General features: G+C 43.4%; 8 non-coding genes across 8 annotated transcripts; 4 read left to right on the top strand and 4 right to left on the bottom strand.

The window, feature by feature from the left end:
- The first annotated feature begins 10,227 nt into the window (after positions 1-10,227).
- On the top strand, positions 10,228-10,300 carry trnam-cau (transfer RNA methionine (anticodon CAU)). The gene has a single exon. It is a non-coding gene; the product is annotated as a tRNA-Met (tRNA).
- Positions 10,301-13,880: 3,580 nt separating this feature from the next.
- Positions 13,881-13,953, top strand: trnam-cau (transfer RNA methionine (anticodon CAU)). The gene has a single exon. It is a non-coding gene; the product is annotated as a tRNA-Met (tRNA).
- A 1,476-nt stretch (positions 13,954-15,429) lies between these two features.
- trnam-cau (transfer RNA methionine (anticodon CAU)) lies at positions 15,430-15,502 on the top strand. Its single transcript has one exon. It is a non-coding gene; the product is annotated as a tRNA-Met (tRNA).
- A 957-nt stretch (positions 15,503-16,459) lies between these two features.
- trnam-cau (transfer RNA methionine (anticodon CAU)) lies at positions 16,460-16,532 on the top strand. Its single transcript has one exon. It is a non-coding gene; the product is annotated as a tRNA-Met (tRNA).
- A 1,036-nt stretch (positions 16,533-17,568) lies between these two features.
- trnam-cau (transfer RNA methionine (anticodon CAU)) lies at positions 17,569-17,641 on the bottom strand. Its single transcript has one exon. It is a non-coding gene; the product is annotated as a tRNA-Met (tRNA).
- Positions 17,642-18,312: 671 nt separating this feature from the next.
- trnam-cau (transfer RNA methionine (anticodon CAU)) lies at positions 18,313-18,385 on the bottom strand. Its single transcript has one exon. It is a non-coding gene; the product is annotated as a tRNA-Met (tRNA).
- Positions 18,386-18,999: 614 nt separating this feature from the next.
- Positions 19,000-19,072, bottom strand: trnam-cau (transfer RNA methionine (anticodon CAU)). Its single transcript has one exon. It is a non-coding gene; the product is annotated as a tRNA-Met (tRNA).
- Positions 19,073-20,417: 1,345 nt separating this feature from the next.
- Positions 20,418-20,490, bottom strand: trnam-cau (transfer RNA methionine (anticodon CAU)). The gene has a single exon. It is a non-coding gene; the product is annotated as a tRNA-Met (tRNA).
- Positions 20,491-20,739: the final 249 nt, after the last annotated feature.

Here is a 20,739-nt window from a genome sequence, read left to right on the forward strand (position 1 = left end):
CCTGTTACCATGCTGTAAAAAAAATAAAATTAAAAAAAAAAATAAACTTAAAAATTTAAAGTGTCACAGTTACAGAGAAAGTGCAGTTCAGGTAGACAATAAGGTGCAGAGTCATAACAAGGTAGATCGTGAGGTCAAGAGTCCGTCTCATCGTATAAGGGAACTGTTCAATAGTCTTATCACAGTTGGATAGAAGCTGTCCTTGAGCCTGGTGGTACGTGCCCTCAGGCTCCTGTATCTTCTGCCTGATGGGAGAGTGGAGAAGAGAGAATGGCCCGGGTGTGTGGGGTCTTTGATTATGCTGGCTGCTTCACCAAGGCAGCAAGAGGTATAGACAGAGTCCATGGAGGGGAGGCTGGTTTCCATGATGTGCTGGGCTGTGTCCATGACTCTCTGCAGTTTCTTGCGGTCCTGGGCAGAGCAGTTGCCGTACCAAGCCATGATGCATCCAGATAGGCTGCTTTCTATGATGCATCAATAAAAGTTGGTGAGTGTCAAAGGGGACATGCCAAATTTCTTTAGCCTCCTGAGGAAGTAGAGGCGCTGGTGAGCTTTCTTGGCCATGGCATCTACGTGGTTGGACCACGACAGGCTATTAGTGATGTTCACTCCTAGGAACCTGAAGCTCTCAACCCTCTTGACCTCAGCACCATTGATGTAGACAGGTGCAGGTACACCACCCCCTTTCCTGAAGTCAATGAGCAGCTCTTTTGGAGTAAGCTGCCAGAGGGAGCTGTAGAGGTGGGTACAGTTACAATGTTTAAAAGACATTTGGCCAGAAACATGGAGAGGAAAGGTTTAGAGGGATATGGGCCAATGAGACTAGTCACATGGACATCTTGGTCAGCATGGATGAGTTGGGCCAAAGGGCCTGTTCCCATGCTGTATAACTCTAACTCTGTATATAAAAAAAGCATTTTTTCAGGCAGTGTCTTGCTGTTTGATGCCTTTGCAACATGCACAAGGAGCTTCATGACTGGGTTCCAAAGAAAAACAGGTAGCTTCATTAAAGGGCAGACAGTGGGAAATGCAGACTGGTTTGATATAGAGCATCACTGGGTATGGAATGGCAGTTCACAGGCCACCACTGGTAATGGAGGGGCTACATATAGTTCACCGCCAGTAATGGGATGGTTAGTTATAGTGTACCAGAGATGCTATCTATAGAACACCATCAGTAACAGAGTTGTACCATCAACAGCAGATCTGATAATGGGAGAATCAATTGTAGAACACCACTGGTAATGACATGGCTAGTTATGTAGCATCACTGGGACCAGAATGGCTATTGGTAGAGTGTCACTGATAATGGAATGGCTGGTTATAGACCCCCAAATGGTAATGGGGTAGTTAGTGATAAAGCACCGTTATTAATGGGTAGTTAGGGTGCATTACTGGCAGTGGAGTGGTCACTGGTAGAGCAACACCAGGAAGGAAATAGGCAAACACTGGGAATGGACTGGCTACTTACAGGCAAATAATGTGAATTGGGGGGGCTAGTTACACACATTAGTGAAACAACATAACTTATTATCAATTATTCATCTGAAAAATAATGTGAAAGGTGAAAAAAAAAACAAAATAACTTATAATACAGCAGTATGGTTGTAGAATGCACAGCACATTCAACATTTTGACTTTCACGTTTAATAACTTGACCCCTGTGCTAATATTGCATCTTATTATTTCAAAGTGCTTTAAAGTACTTCATAGATTAAATTTTACTTGGAGTAGGATGACATCAGCCCTAAAAGTAGAGGCAATGGTTTAAAAGCTGCATTAATTGATCCATTTGCTTCATTCCACTAAACAACAGACCCTGGTGGTGAACCATTTGCACTGAGCTACAACGCTCTGTGGTAGATATCACAATAAAACAGAAAATGTTCAGCAGGAGTGTTTAAAGCATTTTCTGTTTTTATTGGAGACTTCCAGCATCTGCATATTCTTGATCTTCATTTACTCGTTTGGCTTCCAGCTTCCCAGATGAAGTTTCCAGGGGGAGGATGGATGTTTTGCTGAGTCATATAGGGGTAGGACATATACAATAAATGGTAGGGTGCTAAGGAATGTTGATGCACAGAGGGACCTTGGAGTTCAAGTCCATTGTTCACCGAAAGTAGCAACACAGGCAGATAGGGTGGTGAGAAAGGTACATGGCGTGCCTTCATGGTCAGGGCATAGAATACAAAAGTTGGGACATTATATTGCATCTTGACAAAATGTTGGGTAGATGGCATTTGGAGTACCGTCTGCAGTCCTGGTCGCCACACTATAGGAAGGATGTGGTTGTGCTGGAGAGAGTGCGGCAGAGATTCACCAGGATGTTACCTGGATTGGAGGACTTTCATTACAGGGGGAGATTGAATAGGTTGGGCTTGTTTTTCATGGAAAGAAGGAGGGTGAGGGGTGACCTGAGAGAGGTGTGTACAATTATCAGAGGCATAGATAGGGCAGATAGTCAGAATCTTTTTCCCATGGTAGGGGAATCAAAAACAATAGGGCATGGGTTTAAGGTGAGAGGAAGGAGTTTCAAAGAGAATTGGAAGAGAAAGTTTTTTTTTACACAGAGAGTTGTTGATATCTGGAACTCACTGCCAGAGGAGGTGGTGGAGTAAGAGGCAATCACTATGTTTTGTTTAGACAAACACTTAAATAGGCAAGGCATAGAAGGATACAGACCTAAAGTTCTCCACTTTAATGTGCTACTTGCTAATAGGACCATGGTAAACCCTTGATTATATCTATGCCTGTCCATGACTGAGCAGTTGACTGCAGTAATTGGTAATTGTAATTGGTTTATTATTGTCCCATGTGTACCGAGATACAGTGAAAAGCTTTTGCTTGCGTGCCATCCAGACAGATCATGCCATTCATAAGTACATCAAGGTAGTGAAAAGGAAAACAGAATGCAGAACGTAGTGTCACAGACACACAAGGGACTGCAGATGCTGGAAATCTGGAACAACACACACAAAATGCTGGAGGAACTCAGCGAGTCAGGCAGCATCTACAGAGGGAAATAAACAGTTGACCTTCCAGGTCGAGACCCTTCATCAGTACTGGTCCGCTGAGTTCCTCCAGCATTTTGCGTGTGTTGCTGCAGAATTTAGTGTTACAGTTCCAGATGGGATTAGTACAGATGGGAGGAAAGGTCAGCATGGATGTGTTGTGCCAAGGGCCTGTTTCTGTGCTGTACAACTCTATGACTCTAAAAGCAGGATTGAGTGAAATGCTCCAATGATATGGACACCAGGCTGAGGAGAAGGTAGTTTATCCACCCATGCCTATTGGCCTAGTGGTGTATAATAACAGCAAAACCCAGCACTTACCGTGACCTTAAAAATAAAACCACAACATATCATCTCGCTGCCTTGGAAAAGCAGCCATAATCAAAGACCCCTCCCATTCCAGACATTCTCTCTTCTCCCCACTTCCATCAGGCAGAAGATACTAAAGCCTGAAAGCACATACCACCAGGCTCAAGGACAGCTTCTATCCTGATTATTGAAAGGACCTCTTGTACGATAAGATGGACTCTTGACTTCACAATCTACCTCTCATGTACTTGCAGCTTATCCCCTGTCTCCACTGCACTTTCTCTGTAACGGTAACACTTTATTCTGCATTCTGTTATAGCTTTTCCCTTGTACTACCTAGATGTACTGAGGTGAAATAATCTGTATGGACGCCATGCATAACAAAGTTTTTCACTGTACCTCAGTACACGTGACAATAATAAACCAATTACCAATTAAATAAATGTAAGGAAATGGACTCCATGTCAGGAAGGAGCAGTCTAAAAAGGACTTTGAATACTTGATTAATGCAAAGGACTTTGAGAAGGCTTTTGAGAAGATGGTGAGCTGGATAGATTTCAGGAGGGAGTTCCAGAGAATAGAATGGAGTCAGCTGAAGCCACCTGTCACTGACAGAGAGGCGAAGGAAGAAGGGGGTTGAACATGTGGCCAAAGTAAGAAGAATGGAGTATCTGGGAGAGTTTGTGGTACTGGAGGAGCTGCTAAAGAAAAGTTGTTTCTACCATGTGGTTATAAATATATCTCTGAATCCAAAAAGGAAAGGATGTATTGATATAATAAGCACTTAAGAAAGAGAAAATGTATTTGAGTATGGTGAGATAAGGCAGTAACACATCTATTGGGCCTAATAGCTGTAATATGAGAAATTCTAATATGCATCCTGTGTAATAAAGTAACATGGGGATTCATACATTTTTCTATTTATTCATTCATGGGATATGAGTGTCATTGATAAGGCCAGCATTTACTGACCATCCCTGAATGTCTCCAGAACTGAGTGGCTTGCTTGGTTATTTCAGAGTAGAGTTAAAAATCAACAGCACTGGTGGGTCTGTATTCCCATGTGGACCAGATGGGGAAAGGATGGCAAATTTCCTTGCCTGAAGAACATTAGTGAAGACATGGATTTTGACGTGACTGTCTGGGGGATGGGACTCAGTGGAGGTTGGCAGGCAATGGAAGCCATGATTAACCACTGGGTCTAAAACAGAATTATTCTTAACGAATGCAAGCATCAAACTAAATTGCATCATTGCCCCAATGTTTTTCAAAATCTTTCTTACTGCAAGAGGATCAAGATTTCAGACCAGGCTGAAAAATCATAGTCTACCAGGGAGTGATGATCCTTGCCCTCCTACCTGCTTCTGAGAATTGGACTACCTGCAGCAGGCATCTCAAGACACTGAAAAACATAGCACCAATGACGTTTCTGAAAAATGTTCCAAATTCACTGGAAGAATAAGCGAACCAACATCACTCTCCACTTTACAGTGGCCAATTAACCTACCAACCTGCATGTCTTTAGGAGATGGGACTGGTTGCAATGAAAACATCTGCAGATACAACAAAGCATGGGAGCCTGACAACTGAACACAGAGAGGATGTATATGTTCCTTGGAGCGACTAGTGTAATTGAAGTAGAGGGTGAGGGCCAAAGAGCCCAGAATGAAACCAGAAGACAAACATTTAAAATAAAACTGCAGATGCTGGAAATCTGAAATAAACACAGAACCAGACCTGTTGAGAACTTCCAGCATTTTCTGCTTTTATGCAAGAGTTTGATCTTGTTAGTAGAAATTGGGCCAGATACTTAGGCAATGTTGGCCAGCTTATTTGCCAAGGTTTGATGTTCCACTTAATTAAGTAGTGGAAAAAGTACAAAACCATTTCAACCCAGCAATGTTGGACACGTGGAAAGTTATATGTTTGAAAGCCACATTCAGATCAAGAGAGACAATTAACAAAGACATGGTCATTCTAAAAGATCAGTTACGTTGTGTGCTGTGAGCTATGTTAATGTGTGGACTCCCTGGTAAGCATATCCGATCAGAAGTGCTATACAAACAAGAATTAATATTTGAACGGGCACGCATGATTGCTACCTACAAAAATGACCTCCAAAAATGTGAAAGAATTTTGGCTGGCACAGAATTCAAAGTGTGCCAACAGCATGAGCAACGGTACAGGTGTGGCCATTTGGCGCAGTCAGATGTTTTAACTGCAGAAAACTAAGGAACATGGCCTCAGTCTGCAAGTCTAGACAGAGGATCGCAAACTTGGAATAATCGTACCCAAGCAGGTTCTCAAGGAAAGGGAGCAACAAAAAGCCAAGGAGCACTGCAGTAGGTAAGCAAATTGAGGAGTGCTTTTTAAACCCAACCTACATTACCCATGGCAAGAGTGTAAACAGCAGGTTAATATTAATGCAAAGGTTCAGGTTGGTATGGCAACTGCTCTGCCCAAGACCACAAGAAATTGTGGAGAGTTGTGACTGCAGCCCAGTCCATCATGGAAACCATTCTCCCCTCCGTTGACTCTGTCGACACCTCCTGCTGCCTCGGTAAAGCAGCCAACGTAATCAAAGACCCCACCCACCCTGGTCATTCTTTCTTCTCCCCCCTCCCATCGGACAGAAGATACAAAAGCTTGAATACACACACCGCCAGGCTCAAGGCCAGCTTCTATCTGCTGTTATAAGACTCTTGAAAGGACCTCTTGTACAGTAAAGATGAACTCTCGATCTACCTCATCATAGCCCTTGCACCTTATTTGTTTGCCTGCACTGCACTTTCTCTGTAACTGTAACACTATATTCTGCATTCTGTTTTTGCCTTTCCCTTTGTACTACCGCGATGTACTTATGATTGGCATGATCTGGATGGCATGCAAAACAAAGCTTCTCACTGTATCTCGGTCCACATGGGACAATAATAAACCAATTACAATTACCAATTACTGCTGTCAACTGCTCAGTCATGGACAGGCATAGATATAATCAAGGGTTTGCTATGGACCTATTAGCAAGTAGCGCGTTAAAGTTGAGAACATATTCTGGCAAGACACCAACAACATCAGGACCTGTCAAGGGCAAGGCTACAGATTATGTGGCTGATTAGAGTTAGGTGGTTGACTTGTTAAAAGAGTTGAAACTGGGTTGGAAAAATTATTTAAGTGAATCCATGATGACCATATTTAAAGATGCTTCCAGAACAATATGAAGACAGGTTTAAGCATTCATATATTGATAATAAAAGGTGATGTGTATTAAACCAAATGCCAAAACTATTTACTATAAGCTTACACTGCTGAAAACACTCAGCAGGTCAGGCAGCATCTGTGGAAGGAAAAAAAGAGTTAATGTTTCAGGTCGAAGACCCTTCATTAGAACTCAGACTTGAAACGTTAACTGCTTCTCTCTCTACAGACACTGCCTGACCTGCTGAGTGTTTCTAGGATTTCCTGTTTTTATTTCAGGTTTCCAGCATCTGCAGTTTTATTTTTATTTTCTGTCACAAACGTAGACTGTACTCTATGTGCTAAAAGCTTAAGTAGAAGAAGATCTAAACATGGAGCACCAGCAACATCTGGTGAATCAGTTGGTAGGATGGCTGCAGAGTTTGTGAAGACCTATGACTCTGTTAAATTTGCATGTTAAATCAGTTTATGCTTTTTTTAAGTGTAAGGGAAGCAGTGTAACATTGCTTGTGAATAATAATTGCTGCTTTTAAGGTTATCACTCCTTTAAGGATTGTTTCATTTTTCAAGTGTCCTCTTGGCAGAATCAGCCTGGGTTCATGAGTTCATGAATAAACTACACAGGCCTTGTTTGAGTTCATATATGTTGCATGTGCACCAATCTCTCAACTCTCCAACGGACCTGGTTGGAGATTAAAAGCAAAGTGAGTGCCCAGATATTCAGTTCATGCTCCTGTTGATCTGGGTTATAGACACCAACATTTCTTTGGGAAGTTCTCTGCTCCATGGATCATAGAACAAAGAACATAGAACAATTACAGCACAATTCAGGCCCTTCGGCCCACAAAGCTGTGCCGAACATGTCCCTACCCTAGAAATTACTTGGCTTACCCATAGCCCTCTATTTTACTCAGCTCCATATACCAATCTAACAGTCTCCTGAAAGACCCTATCGTATCCGCCTCCACCACCATTTCCGGCAGCCCGTTCCACGCAGTCACCACTCTCTGAGTAAAAAACTTACCCCTTCAATGGAACTTCATTCCCTACTTTTCTGTCCTCCTTAGAGACACTTGTTAAATCCTACCTCTTTGAATAATCTTTTGATGTTCACTTAATACTTGGCTCAATGTCAACCTTTGTCTTGTCGGGTGAAATATATTGGGATATTTTGGTACGTAAGAGCAGTTTAACATGTATGTTGTGGGGACAAAATTGGGCAAAGGAAAAAGGTAAGGGTCACAGTTGAAGTTATGTTGACAGTAAGACCATTCAGCTTTGAATGAAACAAAATCACAGTAGCAAGTTACTAATTTGTACTTCCATATCTGATTCATTTTCTGGGTGATAGCATCCCACAGGGCCTTACTGGCGTAGTAGGCAGCACATCAGTTTCATAATCTGAAGGTGGTGATTTCAAGCCTCATATGGGGCATGAGTTTTATGAAAGATAAAAGTTATACCAACGGAGGTCACAGCAGGAGCTATAAAACTCCCCTGGGGTAATTTCTGGTCCTTTATGTTTGAAGGTTGTCTCTCCCACTCTGTGTCCAAACCAAAAAAAGCCTGCAGTTGATGGAAATCTAAAATAAAAGCAGAAAAGGCTGGAAACACTCAGCAGGTCAGGCAGCATCCACGGAAGGAGAAATAGTTAAAGTTTCAGGTCTGAGACCCTTCGTCAGCATTGGGAAAGAGAGAAAGCAAAGTAGTTTAAACTTACAGAGAAGGTGGGGGAGGGATGGTTAGATAGAAGCAAACATCTCAGATAGGGTACGACTAAATAACATAATGTCATGTATATTGATTGCTTAACATGTGCACACAAATGCAATGGGAAGGCTGAACAATTGTTACCTTAAGTTTTAGAGTTTCTTTCTTCTGCTCTGTAGATCAATGTTTTCTTCTGAGGCCACCCTTTGGGATCAAAAATGATTGTTTTCACCCTGGTTTTGTGGGTTTGAAGGTGGCTGATGAGGCCAGTGTTGGAATCACAGACTTTTCCACAGATGGGCAGAAAGATATCTTGTGAGGTGGTCTGCTGCTTGCGGCACTTACACAGAGCTTCTGTCTGCTCCAGATGCGTGTCCTCAAGATTTTCAATACATCCTGAATGCTCCTTCTGGACTTTGAGGGAGCATGGGACAAATATTCCCAGGAGACAGTGGGGATGTTGCATTTCTTCAATGAGGCTTTAAGCACATCCTTGAATCTGTTCCTTTGCCTGGAGGATTTTGAAGATGATGGTGATAATTTTTTAATGACTTAAGATATCTGCCATCAGTGGTCCAGTTCTCAGAGTATACAGCAGGAAGTGTATAGGAGGTCACAGCTGGCTAGTAGGCCATTAGTTCTGCTCCAGGTTTGAGGTCGTCATCTTCAAATAGCCTTTTCCTCAATCAACCAAAGCCAGGGTTGGTCTATTGAACAGTGCATTTCATCTTCAAAGCCTGCTTTTGCCGCGAGGTAGCTAATTAGATATGGGGGATGGACCATGTTCTCCAGGATCTCACTGTGAACCTTTATTGTTGGAGGGCAGTGTAGTGCAGTTGGGGGGCAAGTTGGTAAAAGACCTTTGTCTTCTGGGTGTAGAGTATAACATCTATCCCATTGCAGAGCCAATGCTGGATTCAAGCTCGGCCTCTGAGCTAATGGAAACACAAGCACAATGCAGTTCGACTGCTGGCTTACCTTGGTTCAGGAGTGTAGTTCCTGTCAGTTAAGTTGATTCCCATACCTTCTAAACATTAGCTCCACTAACTACAACAGGAAAGATTGGGAAAGGGCTGAGTGGAGATCTTATGCAGGAAAATGATCTGTAGGCCCTCCTGATAGATGGAGTCAAAAACTTTGGAGTAGTACAAATAGGCCATGAATTATGTCCTTGCTGCTTCCTGCATTTTTCTTAGAATTTTTGCACTGTGAAGATCATGTCTACCTTGCCTCTGCATGAACAGAATCTACACTGTGATTCAACATAGAACATAGAACAATACAGCACAGGAACAAACCCTTTGATCCATAATACTGTGCCAAGCTAATCAAATTAGTAATTAAACACCTAACTAAACTAATCCTTTCTGTTTACTCAATGTCCATATCCCTCCATTATCTGCACATTCATGTGTCTATCTAAAAGCCTCTTAAACACTGTATCTGCCTCCACCCCTGGCAGTGCATTCCAGGCACCCACCACTCTGTGTGTAAAAAACTTGCCCCGTACATCACCTTTGAACTTACCCCCCTCTCACCTTAAATGCATGCCCTCTAGTATTAAACATTTCAACTCTGGAAGAAAGATATCGGCTGTCTACTCTATCTGTGCCTCTCATAATCTTACAAACTTCTATCAGGTCTCCCCTCAGCCTCCGCCGCAGATTCAGTGAGAAGCTCATCGGCCCCCTCCAACAGGCAGCTGTGGAAAACACTGGCACTGTGATAGACAAGAAGATGATCCTTCTGTCGTCACCACTGTCAGATGTCTCCTATCTTGAAGATAGTCACAACTACAGCATCCCCTGTGATAACCTCTTCTTGATATCACCTTGCAATTGTGACTGAAGCTTTTCGCTGTTGAGCAAATAAAGACGAGTAATACTTGAAGTTTTGTTGCCAGTGAGAATTCTTTAGCCCCACTCAATTTTTCACTTGTGAGAAGAATGAAAAGAAAACAGAAGCGTAAGCTATTGATTTGTACAACGACAGCCTCCCACAGGCCTCGTTAGCGCAGTAGGCAGCGTGTCAGTCTCATAATCTGAAGGTCGTGAGTTCAAGCCTCACACGGGGCACTCATTTTATGAGAAGCAAAATTTATACCAATTGAGGTCACCACAAGAGCGATGAAACTCACCTGGGGCAATCTCTCATCCTTTTTGTTCGAGCATTTCATCTCCCATTCTGTATCACTTGCACATTGATTACAAATCAAAAAAAAATCTGCAGATGCTGGAAATCTGAAGTAAAAACCGAAAATGCTGGAAGCACTCAGCAGGTCAGGCAGCATCTGTGGAAAGAGAAACAGTTAACATTTTAGGCCCCAAACCCTTCAGAGCTACCAAAGGGAGAAACAAGTTAGTTTAAAGATGCAGAGTAGGTGGTGGTGGGGTGGGTGTGGTCAATGGCCGGACAAAGGGAATATCTCAAATAGGGTGAGACCAAATGACTTAATGTCATGCACATTGATTACCTAACATGTGCTCACAAACGCAATGGAAAGACTGTGCAGCTCAGGAAGGGGAACGAGGGCAAACATGCTCCAGTCTACATTGGGGGATCAGCAGAGGATAGAGTCAGCAGCTTTAAATTCCTGGGCGTTAACCTATCGGATGACCTGTCCTGGGCCCAGCACATAGATGCAATCACAAGGAAGGGGCGCCAGCGTCGTTACTTTCTTAGGAGGTTAAGGGGGTTCAGCTTGTTACCAAACACTCTAACAAACTTCTACAGATGTTCTGTTGAAAGTATCCTGACTGGTTGCATCATAGTCTGGTACAGTAATTTGAATACACAGGAACACAAGAAGCTGCAGAGAGTAGAGGACTCAGCCCAATACATCACGGGCACATCCCTCCCCACCATCAGTATTATCGATATGAGGTGCTTCCTCAAGAAGGCAACATCCATCATCAAAGACCCCCACCATCTGGGCCATGCCATCTTCTCACAGCTACCATGGGGCAGGAGGTACAGAAACCTGAGATCCCACACCACCAGGTTCAAGAACAGCTACTTCCCTTCATCCATTCAGTTCTTGAACCAACCTGCACAACCCTAATCACTACCTTGGTATAGCAACACTGTGACCACTTTGACCACTTTGCACTACAATGGACTTTGATTTTTTTTTGTTCTAATTTGTTTTTTTTATAAATTATGTATAATTTATGTTTTTCTTGTGAATGTTGTACATATGATGCTATGTGCCTGTGATGCTGCTGCAAGTTTTACATTGCACCTGTGCACACATGTACTTGTGCACACATGTACTTGTGCATATGACAATAAACTCAACTTTGAATTTGACTTTTTACCTTAAGTTCTAGAGTTTCTTTCTATTGTCCTCTAGATAAGTGTCTTCTTCTTAGGCTGCACTTTGAGGTAAATTGGTAAGTTGGTAAATTGGTTTATTATTGTCACATGTCCCGAGGTACCGTGAAAAACTTGTCTTGCATACCGTTCGTACAGGTCAATTCATTACAACTGTGCATTGAGGTAGTACAAAGGAAAACGATAACAGAGTGCAGAATAAAGTGTTACAGTTACAGAGAAAGTGCAGTGCAGGTCAACAATGAGGTGCAAGGTCATAACGAATTAAATTGTGAGGTCAAGAGACCATCTTATCGTACTAGGGGACCATTCAATAGTCTTATAACAGCTGGGTAGAAGCTGTCCTTGAGCCTGGTGGTACATGGTTTCAGGCTTTTGTATCTTCTGCCCAATGAAAAGGGGGGAGAAGAGAGAACGTCTGGGGTGGGTGGGGTCTTTGATTATGTTGGCTGCTTTACCGAGGCAGCGAGAAGTGTAGACAGAGGTTAACCATTAATGATTAACCATTAATTGCTTCCAAACCAGTTTTGAGGGTTCTGAGTTGACTAAGAAGGTCAATGTGGGACCCACGGACTTTTCCACCGGTAGGGCAGGTGAATAGTTTGTCAGGTGGTCTGATTTTTCTGCCTCTTACACAAAGGCTCCATACGCTCTAGATGTACAACCTTGAAGTTCACAGTAATATCCTCAATGCTCCTTCTCCACTTTGATGGGACATGGGACAGAGATTCCAAGGAGAAACCTGAGAAGTTGCAATTCTTCAAGGATTCTTGTAGCATAATTTTAAATATTTCCCTTTGTCCATCTAGCAATCCCTTCCCAGGACAGAACACACAACAGAGTATCTGTGCCAGGAGACTGGTGTCAGGGATACAAAAGATACAGCCTGCCCAAAGGAGTTGGCTGAGTGCGATTAGAGCCTCAGTTCTAAAGATATTGTCCTGGGAAAGGCCATGACATTATTTTGCTTATCCTTACACTGAATTTGGGGGATTTTGCATGGTATTGTTCCATTGCCTTAAGGTGCCAGCTGTAAGTAGTCCAGGTCTCAGATTATATAGGAGAAATTATGGACATCACCACTGACTGGGAGATCATGAGCTTTGTTCCAGGTTTGAGGTTATAATCCTCAAATATCCTTTTCCTCAATTGACCAAAGACAGTGTTGGCAACGTTGAGGGTCATCTTTAAAGTCTGCCTTCCCAAGAGATATCCACTGAAATATGGGAACGTAACCACATTTTCAAGGTTTCGCTGGGAACCTTTATCATTGAAGGACAGTGAAACACAGCAGGAATAAGTAGATAGAGGACCTTGTGGGTGTTAAGTACAAAGCCCATTTTCTTGTCTACTTCAGTGAAAGTGCCACTGGAGCTCAGCCTCCAAGCACATGGAAAACCAAGCATCATCTGTGTACAACTGAGAATCTTGGTTCAGGAGTGTAGTGACCATGGGTTAAGTAGTTCCCCATTAGTTCCAAAGATTAACTGTCCTCCTACGGTCAAGGTGTAACACTGCACCCAGTAAGGTTGAGAAGAGCAGAGACTCAAGAGACTGCAATCTGGAGCAACAAACAAGATGCTGGAGGAACTCAGCGGGTCAGGCAGCATCTGTGGAGGGAAACAGACAGTCGACGTTTCAGGCTGAGACCCTTCATCTGGACTGAAGAGTCCAAATGAGGGGTCTCAACCCACAATGTCAACTATCCATTTCCCTCCACAGAAGATTGAGAAGTGTGGGAGGAATGGTGGTTAGTTCCCTCAGGCTTACTGCATTCAATTGCACAAACTCAGTTTAACAAAAGACACACAGTAATGCCAACATGTGATGGGTATTATATTTCAGTAATTTATCTAATTCTGTTTCATCTCAGTATCTGCTTTTGAGAAGCATGACCTCAAAATGAGCTTCAAAATGACATAGATTTGTGCTTGAGGACATTGGCAGAGTTAAACCAGAGCTAAACCCTGGACTGAAGGTTACTCACAATCCTTATTTACTATAGGCAATGAAATTTCAGACTCGTAATGTTCGAACGTTAGTATAAAAGTACTTTGAAGAGTGTTTTGGAGGGATGAGGGTGTTCCCTGTGATAACCTCCTCTTCACAGATGTGGGTGATGAGGCTGTGGATTTGTGACTGAAGATCTTCACTGCTGAGAAAATAAAGGCAAGAGTCACACTTGAAGTTTTGTTGGCTTTGAGAGTAATTTCAACCACTTCAGTTTTGAGCTTGTGAGAAGACTGAAATAAAATCAGAAGTGCAAGCTATTGATTTGTAAAATTACATCTGATTTGTTACCTGGATGAGAACATTCCACAGGCCTCGTTAGCGCAGTAGGCAGCGCGTCAGTCTCATAATCTGAAGGTCGTGAGTTCGAGCCTCACACGGGGCACTTGTTTTATGGGTGACAATACAAAGGCTGTGAAGCACCTCTCCAACCTTTTAAGTTCGACAACTGCCTTTCCAATTCTTTGTCCATTGCACATTCATTGAAAGCCCCAGACAACCTTGCCCACTGCAATTTGCTCACCAACAAAACAGGTCTACAGTGGATGCTATCTCCCTGGCCCTACACTCATCTCTGGAGCATCTGGACAGTAAAGACACCAACGTTAGACTATAGTTTATTGACTACAGTTCCGCCTTCAATACTATAATCCCAAGCAAACTCATCACCAAACTCCAAGACCTGGGACTCAACACCTCCCTCTGCAACTGGATCTTTGACTTTCTGACCAACAGACCGAAATCAATGAGGATAGGCTGCAACAGCTCCAGCACAATTATTCTCAACACTGGTGTCCCATGAGGCTGTGTCCTCAGCCCTCTACTCTACTCCCTATATACTCGTGACTGCATGGCCAGATTCTGCTCTAACTCCATCTACAAGTTTGCAGTTGATACCACCGTAGTGGGCCATATCTCAAATAACGAAGAGTCAGAGTAGAGGAAGGAGATAGAGAGCTTAGTGACATGGTGTCATGACAACAACCTTTCCCTCAATGTCAGCACAACAAAAGAGCTGGTCATTGACTTCAGGAAAGGGAGGCAGTGTACATGCACCTGTCTACATCAATGGTGCTGAGGTCAAGAGGGTTGAGAGCTTCAAGTTCCTAGAAGTGAAGATCACCAATAGCCTGTCCTGGTCCAACCATATAGATGCCACGGCCAAGAAAGCTCACCAGCACCTCTACTTCCTCAGGACACTGAAGAAATTTGGCATGTCCCCTTTGATACCAACTTTTATGAATGCACCATAGAAAGCATCCTACCTGGATGTATCATGGCTTGGTGTGGCAACTGCTCTACCCGGGACCGCAAAAATCTGCAGAGAGTTGTGGACACATCCCAGCGCGTCCTGGAAACCAGCCTCCCCTCCTCGGACTCTGTCTATACCTCTCGCTGCCTTGATGAAGCAGCCAACAAAATCAAAGACCCCACCCACCCGGGTCATTCTCTCTTCTCTCCTCTCCCATCACGCAGAAGATACAGTAGCCTGAGGGCACATACCACCAGGCTCAAGGACATCTTCTATCCCACAGTGAACCATGGAGACCCTTGATCAGGACTGGGTGATGTCTGCCAAACCTGATGAAGGGTCTCGGCCTGAAATGTCGACTGTTTATTTCCCTCCATGGATGCTGCCTGATCTGCTGAGTTCCTCCAGTACTTTTTGTGTACTGCTCCAGATTCCAGCATCTGCAGAATTTCTTGTGTCTCAGTTCCAGCTGTAGTTTTGTGGACAGTAAAAATAATTTCAACCACTTCAGTTTCGAGCTTGTGAGAAGTCTGAAAAAATATCAGAAGTGAAGGCTACTGATTTATACAATTGTACCTTCTTTGTTATCGAGTAGACAGTATCCCACAGGCCTCGTTAGCGCAGTAGGCAGTGCGTCAGTCTCATAATCTGAAGGTCGTGAGTTCGAGCCTCACACGGGGCACTAGTTTTATGGGAGACAAGAGAAGAGCTGTGAAATTCCTCTGCACCAATCTACAACCCTTTAGGTTCCAGGGTTTCCCTTCCCAGTCTGTGTCCATTGCAGAAGCATTGAAAATAAAACCAAACAAAAAATCTGCAGATGCTGAAAACCTGAAATAAAAAGAAAAAAATGTTGGAAACACACAGAAAATCAGGCAGCATCCATGGAAAGAGAACCTTGATTAGCATTGGGAAAGAGAGAAAAAAATACTTTAAAGAGTCAAAGAGGGTGTGGAAGGGGTGGATAGGACAAGGGGAATATCTCCGATAGGGTGAGACCAAATAGGTTATTGTCTTGTTCATAGATTGTTTCACATGTACACACAAGTGCAACGGGAAGGCAGGCTAATCATTATGTTGAATTCTAGAGGTTCTTCCTTTTGCTGTGAAGATCATTGTCTTCTTCTCAGGCAGTCCTTTAGGATTGAGGACGACTTGCCACCACTGAGGTCTTTTGGGTTTCTGGTAGCTAATAAGGACAATGTGGTAAAAATGCCATAACTCTTGGTTTTTGCTGTCCCTTACATTTTCCTTAGAGCTTTTGTGCTCTGAAAATGATGTCTCCTGTGCCTCTGGATAGACAGAATTCACAGTGTGATTCAGGGGGCAGGTCCTCAGTTCCTGGGAGGAAGCAGCCAAGGAGGACCCTGGCAATAGAGGGGAGCAGGAAGACTCCTCTGCAGTCACTGATGTCACATGTCTGTTTGATTGAAGATAGAATCAACTGCAGCCTCTCTGAGGTCCCCTGAAATAAGCTCCTCTCCCCAGACATGGGCGATGAGGCTGTGGATTTGTGACTGAAGCTCTTTGCTGCCGAGGAAATGAATGACTGAGTTAAAGTTGATGCTTTGATCTTGTGAAAAGGGCAAGCTATTGATTTGTACAGCACATGTGTTATTTGGGAACAGTATCCGACAGGGCCTCGTTAGCGCAGTAGGCAGCGCGTCAGTCTCATAATCTGAAGGTCGTGAGTTCGAGCCTCACACGGGGCACTAGTTTTATGGGAGACAATACCAGAGCTGTGAAAATCCTCTGCACCAATCTCCAATCTTTGATGTGGTTTTCATCTCCCATTCTGTGTCCACTGCACAATCATTGAAAATTTTTAAAAATCTGCAGAGACTAGAACGAGAAATGCAGGAAACACTCAGCAGGTCAAGCAGCATCCATGGAAAAAGACACTGTTAAAGTATCAGTTCGGAGCCTTTTCTTAAGATCTTGAAAATAGATTTAAAAAATTATATTAAGGTGCAGAAAATATGGGGGGAGAGACAGAGTATGGATAGGACAAAGGGAATATCTCTGATAGGGTGAGACAAAATAGATTACTATCATTCACATTTCTTGCTTAACATGTGCACATCAATGCGATGGGAAGGCTGGACAATCATTAGCTTCTTCTGTTTGCCACATCTATCACAGAATAGTTCTCAGCAGTACTTCAGGGTTTGTTTGCAGTTATTTGGAGGATTTGGAGAGGCATCGTTAGTGTTGGTAAGAACTCTTTAAAGTATTCAGTTTTGATCCTGTGAGAAGTCTGAATGGAAATCGGAAGTGCACACAATTGATTTGTACATTGACGTCTCATTCATTATCTCATTCAAGCTCTAAAATGTAAAGTAACCATTGGGCAGCCTTCATGAAGCACTTACGTGCACATGTTAGGCTATTCATGTGCATGCCAATAAAGTATTTGCACCCACCCTATCAGAGATATTCCCGTTTCTCCTATCCATCCCCTCATCACCATCTCTGTAATTTCAAATTCATTTCTTTTCTCTATTTTCTAGTTCTCAAACAAGGTCTCCATCCTGAAAATATAACTGTTTCTCTTTCAACAGATGCTCACTGACATTCTGTTTCCAGCATTTTCTGCATTTATTTCACATTTCTAGTTTCTGCAAATATTTTTGGATTATTTTCCAATGAATCTGCAATGGACTTGTAATCAGACATGAAACCCTCAAACACGAAGAGTTGGAGATTGTTGCAGATGAGTTTCACACCTCTTGTCTCCCGTAAAACTAGTGCTCCGTGTGAGGCTCGAACTCACGACCTTCAGATTATGAGACTGACGCGCTGCCTACTGCGCTAACGAGGCCCTGTGGGACAGTCTCTCCCGAAAAATGAATAAGCTGTAAATGTACAAATCAATTGCGTGAACTTCTGATTTCCTTTCAGTCCTCTCACAAGATCAAAAATGAATCCTTTAAAGAGTTCTTACCAACACCAGTGCGTCTCTGCAGGATCCTCCAACTTCACTGGAAGGAAGCAAAGTAACGTCATGTCCTTTCCCACGAAAAACAGCTCCAGCGTTAAGGCTCTAGTTAATTCAGACAACTCCATTGGGCAGGCCATGTCATTCACATGCCTGACACCAGACTCCTGTAACAGCTGGTCTATCAGGGGAGGGGATTACCAGAGAGATTAAGGAAATGATTCAGGGCTGTGCTAACAGTCTCCCTGAAGAATTGCAATCTCCCCACACAGTCTGCTGGGAATCCCTGGCCCATGTCCTCTCAAAGTAGAGAAGGAGCATTCACAATGTATTGAAAACCTCAAAGCCATCATCCAGAACATTCAGTAGATCTTTGTTACCAAGGAAGGAGCAAAGCAACCCATAAACTATTCACCTGCCTCTTCTGCGGATGAGACTCTGGGTACCACAATGGCCTTATTAGCCGCCTCAGAACACACAAGACTGGAGAGGAACCATCTTCGATCCGCAAGGACTGGCGAGAAGCATTCTTGTATTGTCTCCCATAAAACTAGTGCCCCGTGTGAGGCTCGAACTCACCACCTTCAGATTATGAGACTGACGCGCTGCCTACTGCGCTAACGAGGCCATGTGGGATAATATCACCCAGCTGATGAATCAGATGTCAATGTACGAATCAACAGCACTTCATTTTTGTCACAAGCAAACGACTGAATGCTTCGAAGAATTCTTACCAATACCATCTCTGTCTGACAGCAGACTCCAGAAACAGTGGGTCTACTAGGGTAGGGATTACCAGACAGACATAGGAATCCCTGGTCCATGTCGTCTCAAAGTGGAGAAGGAGCATTCCTAATGTACTGAAAACCACAAAGCAATCGTTCAGCAGATTTAGAAACTCTTTGTATCCAAGGTAGAAGCCATCCGACCCATAAGCTCTTCACCTGGCTCTTCTGTGGAAGGGACTGCCTTTCCCACATTGGCCTTATTAGCCACACAGAATCGACATCTCCCCCATCTTCTCTGTAACTATAAATTAATTTCTCTTCTCCCTTTTCAGGTCTCCGACTTGTAAATTTAACTGTTTCTCTTTCCATGGATGTTGCCTGACCTGTTGAGTGTTTCCAGCATTTTTTTCTTTTATGTCACATTTCTATTTTCTGCATTTTTTTTGTTTCAAACACGAGGATATGGGGATTGCTGCCCAGGAGTTTCACAGCTGTTGCCTCCCATAAAACTAGTGCCCCGTGTGAGGATTGAACTCACGACCTTCAGATTATGAGACTGACGCACTGCCTACTGCGCTAACGAGGCCTTTGGAATAATGTCAGCCAGGTAACGAATCAGACGTCAATGTACAAATCAATAGCTTGCACTTTACATTTCATTCTTATCACACGCACATTACCGAATGTTTCAAACAATTCTTACCAATACCAACTCTGCAAAATCCTCCAAATTCACTGGGAGGAGAAGCAAAATGGTATCGCGTCATTACCCATGACATCTCCAGAATTGAGGTTTAGGTTGCACTCAGCCAGCTCCATTGGGCAGGCAAGTCATTGGACAACTGACACCAGACTCCTGAAACAGCTGGTCTACCAGGGGAGAGAATTACTAGTCAGACAAAGGGAAAGATTCAGGGATGTGCTAACGCTCTCCCTGAAGAAATGAAAGATCCTCACACCATCTGCTGGGAATATCTGGCCCATATCCTCTCAAAGTAGAGAAGGATCATTCACGATGTATTGAAAACCTCAAAGCCACCATCCTGAACATTCACAAGCTCTTTGTTACCGGGGAGGGAGAAAACCAACCCATAAACTATTCACCTGCCTCTTCTGTGGATGAGACTGTGGGTCCCGCAATGGCCTTATCAGCCGCCTCAGAACACACAAGACTGGAGAGGAGCCATCTTCAATCCTCAAGGACTGCCTGAGAAGAATTCTTGTATTGTCTCCCATAAAACTAGTGCCCCGTGAGAGGCTGCAACTCACCATCTTCAGATTATGAGACTGACGTGCTGCCTACTGCGCTAACGAGGCCATGTGTGATAATGTCACCCAGGTAATGAATCAGATCTCAATGTACAAACCAACAACATTTCATTTTTGTCACACAAAATACTGAATGCTTTAAAGAATTCTTACCAATACCATTTCTATCAGACGGCAGACTCCAGAAACAGTGGGTCTACCAGGGGAGGGGATTACCATATAGACATAGGAATCCCTGGGCCATGTCGTCTCAAAGTTGAGAAGGAGCATTTGTAATGTACAGAAAACCACAAAGCAATCATCCAACACATTCAGAAGCTCTTTGTATCCAAGGTAGAAGCCATCCGACCCATAAGCTCTTCAGCTGGCTCTTATGTGGGAGGGTCTGCCTTTCCCACATTTGCCTTATTAGCCACTCAGAAACGACATCTCCCCCATCTTCTCTGTAACTATAAATTAATTTCTTATCTCCCTTACAGGTCTCCGACCTGTTAGTTTAAATGTTTCTCTTTCCATGGATGTTGCCTGACCTGTTGAGTCTTTCCAGCATTTTCTTCTTTCAAGCCACATTTGTATTTTCTGCATATTTCTTTTGTTTCAAACACGAGGAGTTGGAGATTGCTGCCCAGGTGTTTCACAGCTCTTGTCTCCCATAAAACTAGTGCCCCGTGTGAGGATCGAACTCACGACCTTCAGATTATGAGACTGACGCGCTGCCTACTGCGCTAACGAGGCCATGTGGGATAATATCACCCAGCTGATGAATCAGATGTCAATGCACAAATCAATAGTTTGCACTTTTCATTTCATTCTTGTCACACGCACAATACTGAATGCTTCAAAGAATTCTTACAAACACCAACTCTGCAAGATCCTCCAAATTCACTGGGGGGGTGTGAAGCAAAATGGTATCGTGTCACTTCACAAGACATCTCGAGAACTGAGTTTTAGGTTACACTCAGCCATCTCCATTGGGCAGGCAAG

This window comes from Pristis pectinata, chromosome 16, assembly GCF_009764475.1.
Source record: "Pristis pectinata isolate sPriPec2 chromosome 16, sPriPec2.1.pri, whole genome shotgun sequence".
Lineage (NCBI taxonomy): Eukaryota > Metazoa > Chordata > Chondrichthyes > Rhinopristiformes > Pristidae > Pristis > Pristis pectinata.